The 17,634-nt window shown below is 37.1% G+C and overlaps 1 long non-coding RNA gene across 1 annotated transcript in view; it reads right to left on the bottom strand.

Moving 5' to 3' along the window:
* The window catches only part of LOC150080564 (uncharacterized), a 28,176-nt gene extending 11,000 nt beyond the window's left edge, over positions 1–17,176 (bottom strand). Inside the window, exons 1-2 of the long non-coding RNA XR_016547384.1 lie at positions 17,125–17,176; positions 5,837–5,913 (exon numbers count right to left, since the gene is read on the bottom strand). This is a non-coding gene — a long non-coding RNA (uncharacterized LOC150080564). The remainder of the gene's footprint in view (positions 1–5,836; positions 5,914–17,124) is intronic.
* Positions 17,177–17,634: the final 458 nt, after the last annotated feature.

Raw genomic sequence — 17,634 nt, 5'->3', positions numbered from 1 at the left:
TTGCTGTGGTAGCTGACAAACTGAATGAGTATTTTGTATCTACATTCGCACACGAGGAGGTCTGTAGAGAAGTGGAGGCTAGACACTTGTCAAATTCTGGCATGGAGCTAAATGATTTTGTAATAACTGAGAGCAAAGTGGAGGAGAAGTTGAAATTGAACATAAGAAAGGCACCTGGGGTGAATGGGATCTATCCAGTTATATTAAAGGAAGCAGCAAAGGAAGTAAGCAAACCCTTAGGCATAATTATGGACGCTTCCTTGGACTCAGGCAAGATCCCCATGGACTGGAGGTCTGTAAATGTGTCCCCAGTTCACAAAGGGATATCAAAGGGTGGCACGGGTAATTACAGACCTATTAGTTTAACTTCTATTCCAGGGAAAATAATGGAGACACTGGTTAAGGAAGCAATATAGGACCATCTAGACAAGATGGCAGTTATAGTTCAGAGAAAGCATGGGTTTGTTAAGGGGAAGTCTTGTCTGAGAAATCTGACTGGATACTATTGAATAGCTAAGAAACTGGATGCAAAGAATAATTTTGATATCATATACTTGGACTTTAGGAAAGCTTTTGATACTGTGGCACATGGAAGACTACTATACAAATTGGAGCAGTATGGCATTAAGGGCAAATTGCTACAATGGATAAAAGGATGGTTGAGTGGGAGAAGACAGAGTGGTTATCAATGGACACTGCTCTTCATAGAATAATGTTATTAGTGGAGTCCCCCAGGTTTCAGTGTTGGGCCCATTGTTGTTTTTGGTATTTATCAATGATATCGATGAAGGTATATCAGGGTTAATGTCTAAGTTTGCAGACGATACAAAGGTTGGCAGGGTTGTTAATGACAGTAAGGATACTACGATATTGCAACAGGATGTGGAAAAATTGAGCAGATAGTCTGAGAGGTGGAAACTGAAGTTTAACATTGAAAAATGTAAAGTACTGCATATGGGTAGCAGTAACCCCAGAGTAACGTATCAACTGAGTAGTACTACCACTCAGGGTATTGGAGAGTGAAAAGGACTGCAAGAGTAGCTCATGGTGTCTTTTTATATATATATACAGGAATTTTGCTAGCAGGGATAAGAGGGTGATTGTCCCCTTGTATAAGGTAATCGTCAGGCCACAACTTGAGTACTGTATACAGGTCTGGAGGCCTCATTTTAAAAAAAAACTGTAGTGCTGCTGAAACGAGTACAGAGAAGGGCAACGGGATTTGTGAGTGGAACAAAGGGCTGGTGATACCAAGGAAGGCTTAAGTTCTGCAAATACTGGAGACTAGGCACCTGCGAGGTGATCTAATTGAGGTGTATGAGGCCTTGAATGGACTGAGCATGCTGGGATGAGCACAAATGGGATTCTTCCTCTTGCTCAGATTACTCACCTAAGGGGGACAAATTCAAACTGAGGAAAGACAATTGTAGAATAGATGTGCAGAAATTCACTTTTAGCCAGCAGGCGGTTGATAGTTGGAAAAAACTTCCATCTCTTGTAGTGGAGGTCAACAACTTAAATCAGTTCAATACAGAACTAGACAAACATTTGGAGTGAATGGATGGGTGAAATGGGAAGGGTGTTTTTTTTTTTTTTTTTTGCTGATGCTATATAAGTTTGCTTTCTTGCATCATATGTTTCTACTAATGCTATTGCTAATACTAATATTTTGCATCCAGTTCCTTGGTCACTGCATCATATTAACCTATCAGATTGGTTAGACAAGACCACCTCTTAAAAAATCCATGCTGTTTTTTCAGTATAATTGCATACCTGTCCAGATGGTCCTGCATTATTTTTTAACCAGTGATTCCATTATTTTCCCTGGAAAAGACATTAAGCTAACAGGTCTGTAATTATTCATTTCACCTTTTGATCTACCTTTATGAATTGGGGATACATTCGCACATCTCTAGTCCATAGGGACCTCCCATGAATCCAAGGATAATCACATAATTATGGATAAGGGTTTTCTTATCTCCTTTGTGCTTCCTTTAATATAATCGGATTGATTCCCTCCAGCTTAGGTGTCTTTTTTTATGTTTAGCTTCAACAATTTCTCTTCCACTTTCCTTTCAGTTATCACAAAGTCATTTAGCTACTCGTTAGAGTTTGATAAACTTCTGGCATCCCCTTTCCTAAAAAATTCCTCATGTGTGAATGTAGATGCAAAATACCTATTCAATTTGTCTGCAACCTGAGCAGGGTCCTTAACAGCTAACCCATAGACATCAAGTGGGCCTAGGTGATTCAGCCCCTTCCTTCTACTGCTAATATCAGCATAGAAGTCTTAGCTTGCCTAACCTCCTTTGTAACTTGATTACAGACTAATTTATATCTACCATAGGCTTCTTATATCACCTGATAATTCATATGCATCCCATGTGTTTTTCTTCTCTGCCACATGTCTCAATAATTCATCTGACATCCATTTAGGTCAAAGCCTTGAACAGTATTTCTTCATTGTTAAGAAAAGCCTAGTAGCTTCTTTGTTTACTTCTATGAATACTATTGGTAACAATAGTATTCGTACCAATAGCAAATTTAGAATTTGCTATTGGTAACATTATCAGTTGGTCCCACTGCACAGAATTTAAAAACTGTTTGAGACCACTGTAGTCACCATTTCAAAACCAAAAGCCCTTCCCTTTACACTTTTGACAGTAGTTATGTCTTTAATTAAATTACACATTAGTACACCATGATCACTGCCACCCAGTGGGTCTTTTACCTGCAGATTCTTAATGCATGAAAAAATCACTGCTAATAACCAGATCAAGAGTATTGCTTCCTCTTGTTGCATCTCTAACATGCTGCTGTAAAAATAGTCATCCAAAAACTCCACAAAAGTCTTGCTAGTGTGTGGATGACCAACCCACAAATTCCAGTTAACTATGGAAAATTAAAATCCCGATTATGAGACATTCTGATTTGTTGGCCCATTCTATTTCTTTGTATAGCTCTTTGGTAGAGTCATCAGAGTCATTAGGCCTATTACACACTCCTACTTTCAATTTTGTTCTTCCAGTGCTTGTATCACACCAAACTTACTCAAAATTGCACGTGTCACCCATGTCAATTGGATGCACTGCTTTAGCATCACTTATGTCTGAGTGACACAATGTTTCTGCTAGTACTGATAAAGTCATCAAATGCAGACATTGTAGGAATAGCAGAAACATTGTGTCACTCAGACATAAGTGATGTGAACATTTTTTCTCTGTCTTGAATTTCTGAATGATCTAGACTAATGGAATGCAAACTGTGGTCTGTAGCATGCCCCAGGTATGAGAGAAGGTGGTGATTACACAGCAAAAAAAGATACAAGCTTGCCTGTTACACTAATTTGGAATGGCAAGTTAGACTATTTTTGGAAGATGAGATTAGTATTAATAGTGGCAAATGATGCAAGAAAGCAAGCTTATACAGTAACAGCCAAAAAAAAAAAAAAAAAATCCCATTTCACCTATCCATCCTCTCCTAATTCCTTGAGATATTAAAGTGACTGTCTATAGGCAGACATATCAATACATTTTTAATTTTATTTTTTAAATCTGCATATTTTGAAACATGGAGGAGAAAATTTTTAAGATGCATTAGAAATATTTTTATTTTTTGGCAGTCACAATGTTTTATAATCATGAACAAAATGCTTTTTATTTTGTAGGTCTGTGATAAAGCCAGGAATCAAAAGGAACCTGAGGCTGAAAAAGTTTGCATGACACTGGACTTTTCTATTCCAAATTTCATCTCTGGGAAATTCATGGTTTGCCAACTAAAGTGCACACTTCATTTATAACAATCCTGTAAATAAACAATCCTTTATTTGAGCAAAAATAGTTGTATAAGTAACCATCATAGAAAGTAGTGTTATAGTTACTCTGATTTTCAAGTGAAGTCATGGCATTGACACCCTTACCATGTTATTACATGCAACCACAGATGAAATATACTGGCATCGAATAGCATTAGCCGCCTTAATGCTAAAGACACTTTATAGGGTGTTTTGTCTAGCAAACAATGCTGTTACATATACAATATATTGACATCTCATTCTTTTAGTTGATCTGGCATTTAACATAAAAATTTACCTAATATAATATTTGAATGGCAATGTTGCATAGGCTGTCTTGATCAAATTACCATTTTTTTCTGCAAATCATGATTTTTTTTTTTTTTTTTTTTTTTTGTCAGTTTGGTCTTTGGTGTTTTTGTGATGGTGCCACTGCAGGATTATAATCACTGATAGTGCAGAGAAGAAAAACTCTGTGAAACATATGATTTTTAGACTCTATTAATAATAAATTTTAAATCCGACAAAGGCGAAGTGCTTTCATTTCAAGTAATTTGATCTTCACTTCATTTCAATTTAAAAATGTAGTTAGTTCTTAAAAGGCCAACACAACAGTATTAAAGATGAGAGTACCTGAGTACACAAGTTGGAGAGTTTTTCAGAAATCTGTCATCTTTCAGTGGCAACACATAACTGATCCACTAGCTGTCTCAACTGCTGGACTGGTAGAGATAATGGAACTGAATGCTTGTTACATTTTCCCATTATTACAGTCAAACAATGTTCTGGTCAAATAGGTGATAACAGCCACTGGTGGCCAAGGATGTGAATGAAGTGAGCAACAGCCTGAGGCTTCACACCCCTAGAGGCTTCATGGCTGAAAAATTTCAAGTCCAGCTTATACAGAGGCAATTATCTATTGATGCTATTCTGATTTATATAGTAACTGATCCACTAGCAATATGTCTTTAGCATCTAAGACTATATTACACTGTATGTATTATATTTGTACAAGCGTGTGTTCGAGGGTCAACTTTCATGCTGTATGGGATAATTAGCTGCAATTCTCTTTGGTAATATTAATTGAAATATTAAGTTTGCTTGTTCCTTGTGTTTAAAGTCATTAGTTAAGATCAGCATCTAAACCAATGCTCAAGGATCTGGAGAGACCAATTTGCATGGTTTGCATGGTACAGATGAGATGCTGAAGTATGTCTGATCTTACCTTATCAGATTATTATTATTATTATTAGCCATATAGTGCAAGGAAGCCTGAGGCTTATGCTGCACCAGCCAAAAAAAAATTTCTGAGTTACCCAGAGAAACACAGAGAGAGAGAGAGAGAGAGAGAGAGAGAGAGAGAGAGAGAGAGAGAGAGAGAGAGAGAAAACAAGAGTTAGAAGTAGAAGGGAATCGCCAAGAAAGAGAAGAATGATGATATCCAGCTCAAGGCCATGGGTGTGTGCCAAGCCCATACTCGCCAGATGTGAGCCTCCGGGGTTAACATCTGCTTACAAACATGCGAACTACACCACACATGATGTACAGCACAGTGTTGTTGTGATCGCATAATCTTTAAATGTGTATTGATTTTTCCCTGATTGAATGCAATGGTTAAAAGTTGCCATATTGATGCTGCTTACATAAACTAAAACTGAAATATTTTATCTCAACTTAATGCTTCCATGCAAGAATCATGTGACTGAGGATCCCTTTTGAGTTCCCAATCACTAATTATCAATGAATCACTAATTTTGCCCACAAATAACAACAGGCAATCATATAACCTTTTGAAAAATTTCCTCCATGCTATAAATTAATTACAGAATGTAAACATGCCTTAATTCTAAAACAGCTGTATGCAGTGTACATCATTGCATGGAAATGCAATAAACTCAGATACCAGTTTATAAGATTTCCATGCTGGATTATAATTCAGCTTGAAACTATAGTGAAAGTCCAATAATTATTGGACTTTTACTATAGTTTTAAGACTGCTGAAATTCCAGTATTTGATGTAACTTAAAATTTCTTAATACTTACTTGGATTGAGTGGGCTTCACTAATGGAGCTGACTACTCTGGCAGGTCCTTCAACTATCCCTCGGCTTACAGGAACTCCTAATGTAACAAGCAGAAAATCATTACAGTGTACGTACATCAACAATACTCCAACAATTGTTCCATAATGATTAACTTGAAAGGGACTCTTGAATGAAAAATTTAATGATAACACATTATATTATAAAGTGTTTAGGAAGTAAGCCTCAAGCTATGGAAAAGCCTAGACTATGTATAAGTGTAGTGCGAAAGCATCAATAATACATAGCCAAATCTGAATGAACAGAATATTAGCAAAGTGGCATCGTTTTAAGTTATATCTCATACTGTGAATACCTTCACAACGAGTTGCCATGATATTGCACTACTTCGAATAAGTAACGCTTCACCTGAGGAGAAGACTAATGTTACTTATTCTCATATGGATACCACCACCCAGACAGCACCATTTCACGGCTATTTGGCCCTTCTTCAGTGGGTGGGTAGGTACCCGAGTGATGCAATGATGGCAAAACAGTTATGAAGTTTTTCTCCACAATATGAGAGATGCCTGATGGTGTATGATGTATTTACATCATACACCATCATTATGATGTATAGTCTAAATACATCATACACCATCAGGCATCTCTCATATTGTGGAGTTATACTTCATAACTGTTTTGCCATCATTGCATCACTCGGGTAAACTGAACCGAAGAAGGGCCAAATAGCCGTGAAACAGTGCCATCTGGGTGGTGGTATCCATCTGAGAATAAGTAACATTAGTCCTCTCCTCAGATGAAGCGTTACTTATTCAAAGTAGTACAATATCATGGCAACTCGTTGTGAAGGTATTCACAATATGAGATATAACTTAAAACGATGCTGCTTTGCTAATATTCTGTTCATTCGGATTTGGCTATGTATTATTGATGCTTTTGCACTACACTTATACATAGTGATAACACATTAATAATAATAATGCAACACTAATTGGCATCTCCATAGCCAGGTGGGAAGGAGCAGCAGTGTGTAGCACACGCTTCTTGATTAGACCGGGTTTGAGCCCGTCACCACCAAATACGGAGGATGCGGAAAGGTCCGGGAATGACCACCGCATATCCCGGAGCAATATGGCCTTAGTTGCTAATGCTCCTAAAAACCAAAAACAACAACAGCAACACTAATTCATTGCACAAACCCCACCATTTTTTGTATTATTTTGATTAAAATAATTATCAGAAGATCTTCAGATATGAGCATGTACAGTATGTATACGTCTGGGTCTTCTTAAACTGAAGACGGCATCGATGAGGAAAAGTTAGGTACTGGCAAAGCTGCATCACCATCTTTAATTTTGACTCATCGAGAACACAGAGGCAACAGTAATTGATATCCCCACTGCATATCAAGCAAAAAAACTGCTCACTTATAGTTGAAGTATGCTCACAATTCTTGTTATTTGTCGATGCTAGTAATTGCCAATTACTAGCATGGGTAAAAAAAAAAAAAAAAAAAAAAGAGTAAATTGCCGCCATCATCAACCCACTACAGGATGGAAGCCTCTGCAACAAATCATGTCGAGATAAATGGACCACAATCTGCCATGCTGGTCCAGTGCGGGTTGGCAGATCGACTGTATTTAGCAGTCAGGGACTTGAATCCTGGTCTGCCCAAAGAGTGTGTGCTATTGTACTCCCACTCCTGACCACTTGGCTAGTATCTGGCTATAAAGTGCCATTGAGCTACAGCACTGTCACAGTAATGCTGAATAATTAGAAGTAAGCATTCTGCTCCTATGTACCAAGCTACTTAATATTCAAAATAAAATAAAAATATAAATAAGAAAAGACAGAGCAATACTCATCCTCCAGTGCAAACAAGACCCCCTGCCCAAGGAGACATGTGCATACACCTATTAAAGAATGGGTGCCACTTTTATAATAATAATTACATAAATAGGAACTCGGAACTCAAGCACAACCTCTTCAAAGGGACATCAGCACTTGTTAACCCTAGAAGGATTATATTTCACTCACTTACTGCCATCCAACAAAATGTCAATGGATGGCCCTATATGATCCAACCCAGACAGAAAATAATGAACAGAACTAAAACCTACAATGTCATGGCCACCATCCTAAAGTTATTTATGATACAGATGTAACATGGTCCATTATATTTGTTTTTCCCCTTTCCTTCTTTGATTTATGTTTTCTTCCATTCCACTCTTCCTTTTGTTTTTATGCTCATGACCACAACTTGGTTTCTTCAAAACATCTGATTTTAATTTAGTTATTTATGTTAAATATGTTTATTATGATTTAGTTCAAGGTTAATTTGCATATTTTCATTTAGTTTAGACCTGTCAATCGGATGGATTGAAGTTAAAATTTTGTCTGTTTGCTTATTTAACCTACTATTAAATTAAACTTACACTGAGTGATGGCCATGACATACTTTAGAATTTAGAGTTTTGTTCATTATTTTCTGTCTGGTGTGGATTGTATAGTAACATCCACTGACATTTTGTTGGAAAGCAGTGAAAGACTGCTTTAGAGTTCACAAATACTGATCCTTTAGAGTTCACAAATACTGATGCCCCTTTGAAGTGCTTGTGAGCTGCCAGTTCCCATTTATCTAATTATCTGTTTATTATAAAAGTGTGCCCATTCTTGCATACATCTAGGGGCTCACATCTGGTGAGTATGGGCTTGGCACACCCAGGGTCCTGAGCTGGATATCATCATTCTTCTCTTTCTTGGTGATTCCTTTCTATTACTCTCTCTCTCTCTCTCTCTCTCTCTCTCTCTCTCTCTCTCTCTCTCTCTCTCTCTCTCTGTCTCAGGGTAACTTGGGAAGATTTTTTTTGGCTGGTGCAGCATAAGCCTCAGGCTTCCTTGCACCATATGGCTGCTAATAATAATAATAATAATAATAAGATCAAGGAGATGAGACATGAGATCAAGGAGATGTGGCATATGCAAGAAGTATCAACCATTCCAATCATCGTGTCAACCACCGATATAGTACCAAAGACTCTACATAGTAGCCTAGCAGCAATAGGTCTCCCAGAGAACACCTACAAGGAACTCCAGAAAGTCGCATCCTGAACACCTGTAGGATAGTCAGAGATTCCCTCAACCGACAGTAATATCAGACATTACAACCGCCCTGTGTACTTGGTAGCAGTACTCGTCATGGAGTGGAACCCCCCCAATCAGGGAGAAATAATATAAGAGCAACAATGATAATAATATCTTCTTGGGCAGGGAGTTGTGCATTGCACTGCTGAGTGTTGTTTATTTCAACCAAGTTCCACGTTAACTGCAGGAGTAATTTGCTGTATTTGTTACCTGGTTTAATGTTTTCTTTTCTTATAAGCTGTTGTGACATTGACATGTAGGTAATACCACTACAGTAAAGTTAACTATAAACAGGAGGAAAATAGGAGAGCTTTTGGCCAAAAGAGGCAAAAGCAGGAGTTCTTTGTGAAGAACAGCAGGGAAAGAATTTTTCATAAAAAGCGAGAGGTTTTTAAAGTTCATGTTGCACTGAAACTTAAATTTCACTCAAACATACACATTTTATATTACATAAAGCATGCATTCAAACAGTTTACTTAGGACTTTTTTGTCTGTAGATTTATGTTTGGACTGTCTGTCAAACAGCTGATTATGATTGTGACTGATTATGATTGCTTCAAGAAAGATATTGTTGCAGACTTTGCTCTCTTCAGAAATGTGTGCTATAGGCCTAATGATTGTGAAGAGTATAACAAAAAACTACATAGAGAAATAGAGTGGGCCAGTAAATCAGAATGTCTTGTGATAGGGGATTTTAACTTTCCACATATTTACTGGAACTTGTGGGTTGGTCACTCACATAGTAGTAAGACTTTTGTGGATTTAGTGGATGACTGTTTTCTACAGCAGCATGTTAGAGGTAATAAGAGGAAGCAATACTCTTGATCATGTTATCAGCAGCAATGATGATAACATGATCAAGCATGCATTGATTCCTCATGCATTAAGCATCTTCAGGTAAAAGATTTACTGGGTGGCAGTGATCACAATGTACTGATGTAGGATAAACTTAAAGACAACTTCTGTCAAGGGTAAAGGGAAAGGCTTTTGCTTTCATATGGTAACTACAGTGGTCTCGTAATGTTTTTAAATTCTATGCAGTGGGACAAACTGATGATGTTACCAATGGCAAATTCAAAATGGGAGGCATTTATGGAAGTAATTGTAGAAGCTACTAGGCTTTTCATTCAGACAAATACCATTCAAGGCATAAAATTCAATATATCAGTCAAAGTGATGAGATTTGTGGCAGAGAAGAAAAATACATGCGGATACATATAAATTATCAGATGATACTTGTTATTTGTTTTTTTTTTAGGAACATTAGCAACTAAGGCCATATTGCTCCGGGGATATGTGGTCATCATTCCCTGACCTTTCTGCATCCTCCGTATTTGGTGGTCACGGGCTCGAACCCCGGTCTAATCAAGAAGCGTGTGCTACTCACTGCTGCTCCTGCCCACCTGGCTACGGAGGCTCCTCAGATGATACAGAAGCCTATGGTAGATATAAACTAGTCTGTAATCAAGTCACAAAAAGCATGTTAGGCAAGCTAACACAGATTACGAGAAATCTCTGGCAAAGAAAAGCAGCAAAGACTTTACTTATATTAACAGCAGAAGAAAGGGGTTGAAACAAATTTTTCCACTTGATGTCAATGATCTAAGTGTTGACAATATACTTTCAATATAACTGGTATGCTTTCATCAATAATATTGATAAAGGTATACCCATATGGGTAGAAGTAACCCCAGAGAAAAGTACCAACTGTGCGGTACTACACTTAGGGTGGTAGAAAATGAAAAAGACCTGGGAGTAATTGCAAGTCAGATGTGAAGTTTTATTAGCAGTGCAGACAGGCTGCCAGAGCAGGTCATGGAGTATTGTCAGTGATATACAGGAATTTTGCTAGTAGGGAAAAACAGTTGATTATCCCTTTGTATAAGGCAATGGTCAGGCCACGCCTTGAGTACCGTGTACAGGTCTGGAAGTCTCATTTTAGGAAGGATGTAGAGTTGCTTGAGCGAGTACAGAGAAGGGCTACAAGATTGGTAAGGGAACCTCTTACCAAGAAAGGCTAAAATTCAACAAATTGCAGCATCTGAAGTCTAGACAAACCTTTAGAGGGAATGGATGTGCGAAATGTGTTTTTTTTTTTTTTTTTTGGCTGATGCTATATAAGTTTGCTTTCTTGCATCACATGCCTCTACTATCAATACTAATACTATAATCCTGCTCAGAATGCTGAAAAACTGAATAGATAAATTCACACATGAGGAATTCTTTAGGGAAGGGGATGTCATATGTTTATCAAACTCTAATAGGGAGCTGTGGCATTAATGTCAAGTTACTGTTATGGATAAAGAAATGGTTGAATGGGGGGGAGAGAGAGAGAGAGAGAGAGAGAGAGAGAGAGATTGGAACTAAAGGGTTTCAGGCAGCATCTGGAGAGTAGGCAGCCAAGAGAGATATGATTGAGGTGTTTAAGGCCTTGAAAGAATTGAGAAAGATCAATGTTGGTGGCATATTCCTCTTGCTAAGACTACATGCATGAGGGGGCATAAATTTAAATTGAGGAAGGATGGTTGCAGGCAAGTTGAAGGATGGTGCACCACCTTTTTTGTTCATCGAAGGTGGTACACCACCACATTTGCTCTTCAAAGGTGGTGGTGCACCACCTTTGATGAGCAAAAAATTTATTCACACATGCACTACCTTACAAAATATCCTGCCTGTGCCCACATCTATCCTGCAACCAACCCATGGTTGCAGGATAGATGTGGAGAAGTTTGCCTTCAACTAGCGGATGGATGACTGTTGGAACAAACATTCATTTGTTGTTGTGGAAGTTGTAGTTTGTATAAATTCAAGCAAGAACTAGATAAATTCTTGGAAGGGATGGACAGGGAAGTGGGTAGGTTTTTTTTTTGGCCAATGGTCTATAGGTTTGCTTTCTTGCATCATTTCCCACTACTAATAGTACAGTTTTGTTTATAAAAATGACACTGTAAAGAGCACTTCTGAAGTTCCATCGGATAGAGCAGATTTGAACTGTTTTTTTTTTTTTTTTTTCTTCTTTTCACCAGACTGAATATTCTCTCATACTCAGCACTGCTTTACACATTGTTAAAATGCCATGCATGATTTCGGAGTAAGTTGCTATATTTTGAACTTCCTTGTGCATTTTTTTTTATCAATGATACCGGAAACTTTTTTTTTTTTTTTATTTATTTCCAAATTAAATGACATTTGATTTGTTGTCATCTAATAGTCAGTTGACCTCATTGGTTCTCCAAATATGATTATATTTAAATTATTAAATAATATTTCACTTTTTATTTCTGAAGGAAGAAGAATATATTTAATACAGTTGACATAAGTTTGAAATTATAAATCAAAAGCATGGAATTTATGGTGGATGTGGCTGGTCTTTTAATGCTTTCAAATCTCAGTTAGCAACTTGCTATCTATGAATTCTGTTTAGTGCTAGCAGACTTTTTGACTGCTGTTAGGAAACACACTTTGGTCTTAGGAATTCACAAAAGAAAGGTAGCTGACTGCCAAACTAATTTCAGGTATATCATTTAATTTATTGACAGGAGAAGGCAGCGTTCTGGCTAATATTTCTAGACTATTGGCAATGCATGTTAGAGGAGTTATTACCCTGTTCATTTATTTTTGTTGAATATAAATCTTTACTGATAGTTTTTAATAAACTTTTAAGTTCTTTTATTAATATCAACTGCTTTCTAAACTGAGAGTGGGTATGATCTCTAGGCTGAATTAATGCATTGCATGTGAAATGAAAAACTTGTATGATAAAGTTTGCATTTTTATGGCTAACTAAACAATTACTTCAAAATACTCTCAGATGTTTATTATGGTTATATCCATTAATGAAAATAGGAAGAAAGTCACACAATTTTTCAACCATGAGTTAGGCATGCAAAAATTTGAAATTCCTCTGTGTGCATGAAAATTTGAAAAATCAGCAAGAAATAATTCAAAATTGTGAATTTTTTTTTGATGCCACCTATATTTTCAAACTTTTCTGAACCCAACTGTGAAAAATCCATGTTCTATATTAAAAACATATACTTTTAATTATTTTTTTACAATTAAAACTCCCTTTAGATCTGTTAGTGAGTGAATGCAAATTCAAAAACTGCATGCTTCAAAACATGAAACAAATGTGTGTACATCAACAATTTAATTCCAGATGATGCATCAATGTCACTAACACAGAGAGCATTGCCAATTGGAGGAAAACGTGTGGCAGTAAGACAAACGTGCAATCAATAATTCTATATAACATATGTCAATCAACATGTGCATATAATTAGGTTTTAACTTAATCATGAATTTTTCTTAATTGTATGATAATTAACAGACATTTCTAGAATTTTCAGCATAGCATTCAAAGAAAACATTTTAAACATCAGCTATTAGGAGTTTCAACTGTGTGGACAGAGTATGTGATGCACAAACTGTTGAAATATTGTGGGGATCAAATCAATCCTGCATGACTGATAGTTAAAAAATTATAATGTTAACAAAGTGCTGGTATTTTGACAAAAAGAAAAAGATGGAGAAAAAACTGTTACAGCAAATAAAGACCGACTCTTTATTATGATGGTGAGACAGAGAAAGGGTCCAATTGAGTCAAAAAGATGGATTATCTGTTCTAAGCCTGAAAAGTTAGCAATTATGCATAGTGTGCAAGGGCAGTACAGAACATTTGTTCTTCCTGAGTCCACAGGTCAGTTCTTTTTTTTTTTTTTTTTTTTTTTAGGAGGGTGCAAATGCCACAATTTCCAAAGAGGCATGATTGACTAATAATGCCAGAATCCATCAATAAAGTATATACCTGGGCCCAGAGGTGGATTTAACAGCGGGTGCACCAGGCGCGCACTAGGCCCCGACTTCTGAAGGGCCCCGCAGAACTCCAACTTTACACTTTTTTCTAATGACAACAACTTTGGTTTCATATGTGCAATTTTAATTATGTACAAGTTTACAATTGGCGGTAAAACCTAATAGTATGTTTATTGCTTATTTCCATTATTTCATTACTATTAGGGCAGTACAGAACATTTGTTCTTCCTGAGTCCACAGGTCAGTTCTTTTTTTTTTTTTTTTTTTTTTTAGGAGGGTGCAAATGCCACAATTTCCAAAGAGGCATGATTGACTAATAATGCCAGAATCCATCAATAAAGTATATACCTGGGCCCAGAGGTGGATTTAACAGCGGGTGCACCAGGCGCGCACTAGGCCCCGACTTCTGAAGGGCCCCGCAGAACTCCAACTTTACACTTTTTTCTAATGACAACAACTTTGGTTTCATATGTGCAATTTTAATTATGTACAAGTTTACAATTGGCGGTAAAACCTAATAGTATGTTTATTGCTTATTTCCATTATTTCATTACTACGCTGCATACTATACACATACTACGCTGCATAGGCGCTGCGCTACCGCTCATCAGAGCAATAGAATCGTATTTGCTACTTTGTACTTACAAAGGTTCTCCTGCAGTGCAGACTTACGATATATGCGTATATCGTATATTGTTGAAATTATATTAAGATAAAATTAATTCCTGTTGTTACATCAGCGCCTGGATTTTCGTAGTTTATGAATAATTTTTGAATTTTAATTAATCATTAATTTATTGCACTATAACGAAAAATCTATTCTCTAGTATTCTAATCATTCAGACTATTAAATTTCATATTTTTCTTTTCATTGGTAAGCTACCAATGGTAGCTAGAAAAATGAAACGACATCTATCAGGGGATGAAAAAAGACGCGAGCAAGTTGCCAACCAACAGAAAGGAGCATTGGACAAATTTATAACCGTACATGTTAATACATGTAATTAAAAATACATGTATTAACATGTGGGCGCCTCCGTAGCCAGGCGGGAAGGAGCAGCAGTGCGTAGCACACGCTTCTTGATTAGACCGGGGTTCGAGCCCGTCACCACCAAATACGGAGGATGTGGAAAGGTCAGGGAATGACCACCGCATATCCCGGAGCAATATGGCCTTAGTTGCTAATGCTCCTAAAAAAAAACCAAATAACCAAAGTATTAACATGTATTTTTATTTTCCCTGTCTCTCTCTTTTTTTTAAGGGGTCCGATATTTTCTTCTGCGCCCGGTGCCTCAACCAACCTTAATCCGCCACTGCCTGGGCCAGATGAATTCTATCCAGTTATACTGAAGGAGGCAGCAAGGGAAGTAAGCAAACCCTTAGCCATAATTATGGGAGCATCCTTAGAATCAGGGGAGGTCCCTGTGGACTGGAGATGTGCAAATGTATCCCTAATTCATAAAGGGGTTGCAAAGGGTGACACAAATAATTATAGACCTGTTAGTTTAACTTCTGTTCCAGAGAAAATAATGGAGTCACTGGTTAAAGAGGCAATACAGAATCACCTAGACAAGACTGCAGTAATAGTTCAGACATAGCATGGGTTTGACCAATTTCATTGGCTACTACAATGTGGTCACAAAGGAACTATATGCAAAAAATAATTTTGATATCATATACTTGGATCTCAGGAAAGCTTTTGATACTGTTGCACATGGAAGACTGCTGTACAAATTGGAGTGGTATGGCATTAAGGACAAGTTGCTGCGATGGATAAAGGGATGGTTGAGTGGGAGGTGGCAGAGAGTGCTAATATATGGACACTGCTCTATGTGGACTAATGTTAATAGTGGAGTCCCCCAGGGTTCAGTGCTGGGCCCATTGTTGTTTTGTGTATTTATCAATGATATCGATGAAGGTATACCAGGCGTAATGTCCAAATTTGCAGATGATACAAAGATTGGCAGAGTTGTTCACGACAGTAAAGACAGTATGCTACTGCAGCAGGATCCAGAAAAGTTAGGCAGATGGGCTGAGAAGTGGCAACTGACGTTTAACATTGACAATTGCAAAGTACTGCATATGGGTAACAGTAACCCAAGAGAAACATCAATTGTGAGATTCTACACTCAGGGAGGTGTAGAATGAAAAAGACCTGGCGGTAACTGTGCAGTCAGATATGAAGTTCTCTGAGCAGTACAGACGGGATGCCAGAACAGGTCATGGAGTTTTGTCAATGATATATAGAAATTTTGCTAGAAGAGACAAGGAGGTGATTATCCCTTTGTATAAGGCAATGTTTGGGACACAACTTGAGCACTGTGTACAGGTTTGGAGGTATCATTTTAGGAAGGATGTAGAGTTGCCAGAACAAGTACAGAGGAGGACAACAAGATTGGTGAGAGGAACAAAAGGGTGCACTTACGAAGAAAGCTTAAATTCTGCAAGTTGCAGCATCTGGAGACTAGGCATCTGTGAGATGATCTGATTGAGGTGTATAAGGCCTTGATTGGTTTGAGCACACTCAATGCTGACGGGATACTTCTACTTGCTCAGATTAAGAACCTGAGGGGACATAGATTCAAACTGCAGAAAGACAGTTGCAGAATAGATGTGCGGAAGTTTGCCTTTAACTAGCAGGTAGTTGATTGCTGGAAAAGACTTCCATCTGTTGTCGTGGAAGTTGATAGTTTAGATAAATTTAAAGCTGAACTAGACAAATATTTGGAGTCACCGGATGGGTGAAGTGGGAAGGGCTTTTGTTTTTTTTTTTGGCTGATGCTGTATAAGCTTGCTTTCTTACATCATATGCCTCAACTAATGCTAATTACTTTTCTTTGGCACAGCCGAATAGGTAATTTGGGAGTGCAGTAATATATGAGTTTAAGATGATTAGTTGTAAATTCCTCTGACATATGTGGTCATGCCAGAGTATAAACTGCACATTTATTTAATTCATTTTGAAGTGGAATTCTATTATTCCACTTCAAAATCATTCTTCTATTTCATTTTGAAATAGAAGAATGATTTCTATAAGAAGCAGGCTGAGGTCACCCACAATGAGACAATTGTACTTGTTAGCCCATTCAAACTCCCTAAGAGATTTGGATGCAGTAATTAATATTAGTTTGTAGTTTACTCTTCAATAACACTTATCAATAAGGAAGTACTGTTTATTTGTAATATATGATGTGCAAGTGTTGTTTACTTATGAAAGATTAATGCATTTTGAAAAGAAAAACACTTATCTAAATGACAATGAATTTGCATAGGAAAAGGTTTTTTCAATGAAAATTCAGAAATTAAATTATTTTTTTTAATCACTTACCTCTCATTTCCAAACAGCTTCCATTTTGGTGATGTAACGTGTCAGGAGTGTGCTATAAATAATGTAGAAAAATTCATATTTCTGAAGATATTTTTGTTTCAATGTAATTTATAACACAGAAATTTATTAAGCTATTTTTTCTTAATGAAAATAATGGCAATTGCTACTTTTTTATTTAACTGTTTATTTTTTAACTGCATCCTTCATTGTCTGTGCAACCTGAAGTTTATTTATGGCATGAAGTCATATAAAATGCATATATTTTTATGCTTATTCATTAGATGCATTCAGCAATTTGTTTTTCAGTGTTTCATTGAGCCAAATAGCAAAACTACAAATTCTGTCTCTCCCACGAGATTCTTGAACAACCCCAAGATGATAGATTAATGATAGTTTCATCACTGGTCTAATCCATTATATTTTGTATAGCTCGCAATCACAGGGCTACCACAAGCAGGTGTGCATGACATATCAGCGGCCAAACTAAGCGAACTTTTCAGCAAAATTTCA

The sequence above is a fragment of the Mastigoproctus giganteus genome, chromosome 9, assembly GCF_048544385.1.
Source record: "Mastigoproctus giganteus isolate SK-2022 chromosome 9, ASM4854438v1, whole genome shotgun sequence".
Taxonomy (NCBI): Eukaryota; Metazoa; Arthropoda; class Arachnida; order Uropygi; family Thelyphonidae; genus Mastigoproctus; species Mastigoproctus giganteus.
This window is presented reverse-complemented; position numbering and strand designations above follow the sequence as displayed.